Source organism: Miscanthus floridulus, chromosome 14 (genome assembly GCF_019320115.1).
Source record: "Miscanthus floridulus cultivar M001 chromosome 14, ASM1932011v1, whole genome shotgun sequence".
NCBI classification, from domain to species: Eukaryota; Viridiplantae; Streptophyta; class Magnoliopsida; order Poales; family Poaceae; genus Miscanthus; species Miscanthus floridulus.
In genome coordinates, this window is record NC_089593.1 from 48140847 (window position 1) to 48148937 (window position 8091).

Below are 8091 nucleotides of genomic sequence, written 5' to 3' on the forward strand. Positions count from 1 at the left end.
CTACTGATGCCCATGGCTCCCTAGCACTGCTCCATAGGCATGCCCCTACTAACTACTCCTTTGACAGGGTCACATCCAGTGCATGACACAAGACGACAAAGCTTCCCGTGGCCTCTAGGGGCACAGGGGCTTCTAGGCCCTCACGTCATCCCCTTGAGCCGACCTCCTTCGCCACTAAGAAGACTCCAGAAGGCCTCACCCGGGTGAGGCCGGTCCAAGCCAACACCCTCTGACACGCAAATTGTCAAAACAGAGCAGCCGGATGACGCCTAGGCTTCTTCGGCTCCAAGACACCTCGACGCTCCATGGTGCACCGTTGCAAGCCCCTCCTAGACTCCAACGCACATAGACCATAGACTAGAACCTCCAAATCACCTTGTACCTGACCTATCTCATTAGACAAGGGATAAGGTCGGACGTAGAGGGGGGAGGATCCCGATTGCATCACCAGACACTCCATTCCTTTACATCTACCTCCGCTCCGCACCGAGAGCAAGGCAACTCAGAGAGGGGCACCGAGAGCCCCTCCTCCACCGTATCCCACTGTCTCCTTCCTCTCTAATGAGGGGGAGACTCCACTAGCGGTGAGGCAACCTTAGGATTAGCATCGAGCTGACCACCATATCAAATCTTCTTCCTTTACACTCTATTGTAACCCCCTAGATTTTGGGTGCTCTTGAGTATAAGGATCATCTGCTGCTGGACGTAGGGACCAAATTGGCCCGAACTAGGATAAACTGTTGTCTTCTCTGCGTGATTCTTGTGTTCTTGAGTCCATTCGAGCCACCAGAGACCCCGTACTCTAACACCAACTCAAACAACATGCTTGCCGCGGTTTTGACCCCACGACACAACTCAAGTCGCTTGAGTCCAACTCGGGCACGACCAACTTTTTCAAGTCGGGTTCTAGGCCATCAGACAACTATGGTCCAAGCCTAGTTCGACTACCACATGGGTTTAAGAATACCACCTCTATTTACTAGGTGGTGGTCTCAAGATTTGTGCCATCTACTCCCATCTCATAGGAGGAGGACGAGGAAGAAGAAGTCCCTCGAATAGGCGCTCAACGAGGCCCAGTCCTTACCGCCACATCAGAAGAGAAGATCATGCATTGGCCATGTGTCTGGCTACTCAAGAACTCTTTTGATTCTTCCCACATAGTCGCCATGATGAGCTATTGCCATATCAAGCTAGAACCACCCACTCTGACATAGCAGAATGAAAGCAATGACCACCAAGCCTTACACCACCAATAGCATGGGTAGCTTTGATCACAGCCGAGTGGTCTTTGCCCTCACAGACATTGCCAAAGATGATAAGGAAGAAGCCAACATCTCCAGCGAAAAGAACAACGTAGTTAGAGAGATAGAAGCCCAAAGGGCTAGTTAGCAGCGCAATAATAGGCAACGTGCGCAATGATGCATTTGTGCCCAACATCATCGCGAGGCACGTGAGTGACATGACGACAAACAATAGTGCCATAATGAGGACAGAGACTTGGACATCCACCGTCGTTGGCTTGAAGTTCTAGGCAGCTCCACTGCGCGCAACATCGAATCCGACTTCTAGGAAGTCGCTGGGCACAAGGTCTACAACACCCCTGAAGCTAATATCATGTTCAAAGCAGGTGCACTACGTCTTGAAGAAAACCTTACCCTCAAGCTCGAGCATAACAAAGTCATGCTGGAGACTATAGTGGTGATGCTTTGCAGACGACAAACAATAGTATCACATGTGGCATCTATTCGGACGTAGCATGCTTCCAGCAGAGGACACGCAATAGAAGACCAATGAATGACAACCAAAATAGGGGAGGCATAGGACACCCTCAAGGCGGTCAACATCAAGGCGATCTACGCGATGTCCTAAATAGCTCTGATCTTTGTGAATGACTAAATGCCAAGCACTAGGATCCCAACTACATAAAGTCCTACAGGGATGATGAACAAGTGGATGGATTCCCCTGCTTCTCAAGCAAACTAAATGCTCTCGCTTACATGCAAAAGTTCAAGCCCATCAACATTGACAAGTAGGACGGTAAGAAGGACCTAAGCCAACTGATTCGATGCTACTTGACCACCATCGGCCTCATAGGAGGAAATGATGACATTAAGGCTATCTATTTCCTGATGGTACTCGAAGCTACTCCATTGACTTTATGAAAGGTCCTAAATGGATAGAGGGGGAAGATAGCATATTAAAAATTCTTCAAGACAACTAGAGCAACTTGTTAGACAATAAGATGGTAATAAATGTGTTTTGCTCTAGCTCTACAAAATGTTGCAAGCCACCTACCGAATGCTAGTGAAGTATATATCTATTTCAATCAATGAACTATGTCACTACTTCTAGTGTAGTGAGGTAGCTAGCACAAGAATTACAACTAATTACTTCTAGCTACTCAACTAAATGCTACTCTACTCAACTAGCAAGAACTAGCTAATTCTATCACTACACAAGTAAAACAAGAAAGTAATTGCAAGAGTGATAGAGATTACACCGAGCCGACAAGAGATAAAGTAATCACAAGAATACCAATGAGACAATGATTTATCCCGGGGTTCACTTGCTTGACGGCAAGCTAGTCCCCGTTGTGTCGGACGTTCACTTAGCGGTTCATGCACTAATAGGCATACACAAGCCTAGCCCTACACAAGGGCGCCGTAAGAACCTACACAAATGAGGGCACTCAACAACACGAGAAATTTATTAGAGTTGCCTTTGGCGCTCTGCTGGTGAAAGGTCCTAATGGCTAGAGGGGGGGTGAATAGCCTAATAAAATTTCTACAATAATACTTAACAAAATAGTTAGACAATTATGAGGCAAAGCAAGTGTTGCGCTAGCCTACTCAAAATGCAAGCCACCTACCACAATTCTAGTTTAGATAGTATCGATTCACACAAGAGCTATGACACTACCCTATGTTAGTGTGCTATCAAAGGCTAACTAAAGAGCCACACCAACCAAGCAAGCAAGCTCTCATAACTAGCTACACTAAAGAGCTTGTCAACTAGTTTGCGATAAAGTAAAGAGAGTGATCAAGATAGTTATACCGCCATGTCGAGGAGTGAACCAATCAATCACAAGGATGAATAACAATGAAGACCAATTACCTCGGAATCAAAGGATGAACACAATGATTTTTACTGAGGTTCACTTGCTTGCCGGCAAGCTACTCCTTGTGGCGATTCACTCACTTGGAGGTTCACGCGCTAATTGGCTTCACACGCCAAACCCTCAATAGGGTGCCACACAACCATCACAAGATAAGGATCACACAAGCTACGAGCAATCCACTAGAGTACCTTTTGGCTCTCCACCGGGGAAAGGTCAAGAACCCCTCACAATCACCACGATTGGAGCCGGAGACAATCACCCACCTCCGCTCAACGATCCTCGCTGCTCCAAGCCATCTAGGTGGCGGCAACCACCAAGAGTAACAAGAGAAATCCACAGCGAAACACGAACACCAAGTGCCTCTAGATGCAATCACTCAAGCAATGCACTTGGATTCACTCCCAATCTCACTATGATGATGAATCAATGATGGAGATGAGTGGGAGGGCTTTGGCTAAGCTCACAAGGTTGCTATGTCAATGAAAATGGCCAAAGATTCTGAGCAACAGCCGGCCATGGGGCTTAAATAGAAGCCCCATGAAATAGAGCCGTTATACCCCTTCACTGGGCATAACACGGGCCGACCGGACGCTCTGGTCCAACTGACCGGACGCTGCTCCTCAGCGTTCGGTCGCCCGATGGCGTCCACGTGTCTCCTGCGTTCAACAGTGAATGTTTGATCTCAACGGTCGATAGGTTGACCGGACGCTGGACCCCCAGCGTCCAGTCATTTACAGTAAGGGTCGAAAACATGTTTTTGTCAACCAGACGCGTCCGGTCATGCTTGACCGAACACAGCCCAGCGTCCGGTGCTTAACCCTAATCACTGTGTCGACCGACAACACAACCGGACGCAGCCTTTTAGCGTCCGGTCGTAGAGCGACCCAACGTTAGGTCAGTTGACCGATGCCAGCGTCATTGCGACCAACTCCATTTCACCTCTAACTTCTTCACCCTTGCTCAAATATGCCAACCACCAAGTGTATCACCTTGTGCACATGTGTTAGCATATTTTCATAAACATTTTCAAGGGTGTTAGCACTCCACTAGATCCTAAATGCATATGCAATGAGTTAGAGCATCTAGTGGCACTTTGATAACCGTATTCCGATACGAGTTTCACCCCTCTTAATAGTATGGCTATCAAACCTAAATGTGATCACACTCTCTAAGTGTCTTGATCACCAAAAATAAAATAGCTCATATGGTTTATACCTTTGCCTTGAGCTTTTTATTTTTCTCTTTCTTCTTTCCAAGTCCAAGCACTTGATCATCATTATGATATCAACATCATCATGCTATGATCTTCATTTGCTTCATTACTTGGAGTGTGCTACCTATCTCATGATCACTTGATAAACTAGGTTAGCACTTAGGGTTTCATCAATTCACCAAAACCAAACTAGAGCTTTCAATCTCCCCCTTTTTGGTAATTGATGACAACCCTTATACAAAGATATGAATTAAAATTCAATTGAATCCATGTTGCTTGTCCAAGCATATTTACCATGTGTAAAAGGATATGGACAAGTTTCATGAACCCCAAATGGTAGCAATTGCTTCCCCTATATATGTGCTAAGAGTTTGGATTGTAGCTTGCATATATGCTTAGATAGGAAATGTAGGAGTCAATGTCTACCATATGATGCTAAGGTATAAAAGATGGACCTTTGAAGCGTGATACCAATCGAAGTGCACCAATATACCATCCTTAGCACCCTAGTTAGTTCAATACCACTTGGAAACAATACTTGAAATGAAAGTTATCTAGTGGTTTCATTTCATCATTCAATCTTACAACTAACACACATCACACAAGCATGGATGTTTAAATTCAATACTTGTGTCATGCAAGCAAACATATGAAATGCACATTCAAATGCACCATATAAGTTCATGAGCTTGCACCCCCTACTTGTGTGCTCAAAATTTTAGTTAATCCCTTTCCTTTATTATATCTCTCCCCCTATGTCATATATATCAAGATATCTTTATGTTTTTCTCCCTTTATGATATTTCTTCCCCTTTTTCACTATCTTTGCTACTTTTCTCTCCCCCTTTGTCATCAATGACCACAAAGGTTCTAAATATAGATAGTATTACATGTAGGGTCGAGATTATCAATGTCAATCAATGGGGTGAGGATCATTTTCCTAAATTTGGTCCAATCTAGATCATTTGCCAAAGATATTTAACTCGGTTTGATCTAAGGATAAGCTTCTTCACACCTCCAAATAAGGGTTATCTTGTACCATGTTGAGTTAAACATGTATAGCTCATTTTCTAGATTAAACACTAGGTTTACAAGCCCATAAACATGTCATATGCTACCACTAGATTAAGTCAAGCATAGAAGCAATAGTGATACTATATAGACATCAAAATCATTTGATTTTCATGAATGAGCCTAATCAAATAGAACCACTTGAGAGGTCCTAATAAGATTGAGAATATGACTAGATGCACTAAACATGTCCTTAGCAAGGATGTATGCCATGCCAATCAACTTTTACCTTGGATTTCTCGAATGAGAGGCATGTTATATGAGTGGGGGTGCATCAACACATATTTGAGAAATCTAATATGTTCAACTCATTCCTTAGCTTGCAAAACCTTTTCTCATCCAATAGCTTGGTGAATATATCGGCAAGTTGATCTTCGGTGCCTACACTCTCAATACAAAGTCCCCTTTTTGTTGGTGATCTCTTATGAAATGGTGGCGGACATCAATGTGCTTTATTCTTGCATGTTGAACTGGATTGTTTGTCAACTTGATTGCACTCTCATTGTCACATAGCAATGGCACTTTCTTGAACTTGATTTCAAAGTCACTCAAAGTGGCCTTCATCCAAAGTACTTGTGCACAACAACTACCGACGGATATGTATTCGGCTTCGGTGGTTGATAATGCAACACTATTTTGCTTCTTTGATGACCATGAAACAAGTGATCTTCTCAACAATTGATATGTGCCCGAGGTGCCCTTTCTTTCAACCTTGCATCCCGCATAATCTGAGTCGGAGTAACCAACTAGCTCAAACTTTGCTCCTTTGGGATACCACACACCAATATTTGGTGTATGCTTCAAGTACCTTAATATTCTCTTTGTAGCCTTCAAATGACTTTTTCTTGGTGAGGCTTGAAATTTTGCACACATGCATATACTAAACATGACATTCGGCCTTGATGCGGTCACATAGAGTAGGCTTCCTATCATAGACCGATACAACTTTTGATCTACCAAATTGCCACTTGCATCACTATCCAAGTTGCCATTGGTTCCCATTGGTGTGCTAATGACTTTGCTATCAATCATGCCAAACTTCTTGATCATGTCCTTGATATACTTGCCTTGACTTACAAATATACCGTTCTTCAATTGCTTGATTTAAAGACCAAGCAAGTAACTCAATTCTCCAATCATGGACATCTCAAACTCATTAGCCATCATCTTTTCAAACTCATCACAAAATTCTTGATTTGTTGATCCAAATATGATGTCATCAACATAGATTTGCAATACAAATAGATCTTTTCCAATCTTCTTGATGAAAAGAGTGGTGTCAACTTTGCCCATTGTGAACCCTTTAGAGAGTAGGAAATCCCTCAATCTCTCATACCATGCTCTAGGTGCTTGCTTCAAGCCATACAATGCTTTCTTCAACTTGTACACATGGTTGGGCTTCTTGTCATCTTCAAAACCAGGAGGTTGCTCAACATATACTTCTTCATTGATGTAGCCATTGAGAAATGCACTCTTAACATCCATTTGATAGAGCTTAATGTTGTGGGCACAAGCATAGGCTAACAAGATTCTTATTGCTTCCAATCTAGCAACCGGGGCATATGTTTCTCTAAAGTCAAGACCTTCAACTTGTGTATAGCCTTGTGCTACTAATCTTGCTTTGTTCCTTACTACTATCCCATCTTGATCTTGCTTGTTTCTAAAGACCCATTTGGTTCCAATCACATTGTGTCCCTTTGGTCTTTCTACCATTTCCCATACTTGATTTCTTGTGTTGTTGTTTAGCTCTTCATGCATAGCATTGACCCAATCAATATCCTTCAAAGCTTTATCTATCTTCTTTGGTTCAATGGATGACACAAATGAGAAGTGTTCACAAAATGATGCCAACCTTGATCTTGTTTATACACCTCTTGAAATATCTCCAATTATAGTGTCCAATGGATGATCTCTTGCAACATTGGTTGGTTGGAGGATTGGAACTTGATTGCTTGCACTTGCTTGATCATTGGGTTGAGATGCTGTACTAGCCACTTGATCTTGTTTATTGTCATGAGATCCACTTGCACTAACTTGATTTGTATCATCTTGCACATTTGAGTTAGAGAGCACTTGCACTTGATCATCTTCATCATCATTCACTTGCCTAGGCCTCAATTCACCAACATCCATGTTCTTCATGGCATTTGAAAGTTGAATGCCTCTAACATCTTCTAAGTTTTCATCCTCTACTTGTGAACCCTTGGTTTCATCAAATTCAACATCATGAACTTCCTCAAGAGTACCATTATCCAAGTTCTAAACTCTATATGCTTTGCTTGTGGTGGAATAGCCAAGTAGGAATCCTTTATCGCATTTCTTGTCAAACTTGCCCAATCTTGTGCCTTTCTTCAAGATATAGCATTTGCAACCAAAGACCCAAAAATATGCAATGTTGGGCTTTCTACCATTCAAGAGCTCATATTGTGTCTTTTCTTTCAATCGGTGACAATAGAGGCCGTTGCTACAATAGCAAGCCGTGTTGATAGCTTCGACCCAAAAGGATTGACTCACATTGTACTCACTAAGCATAGACCTTGTCATATCAATGAGTGTTCTATTCTTTCTCTCAACAAGGCCATTTGATTATGGAGTGTACTTGGCCGAGAATTGATGTCTAATTCCAAAGTCATCACATAACTCATCAATTCTAGTGTTCTTGAATTCACTACCATTGTCACTTCTAACT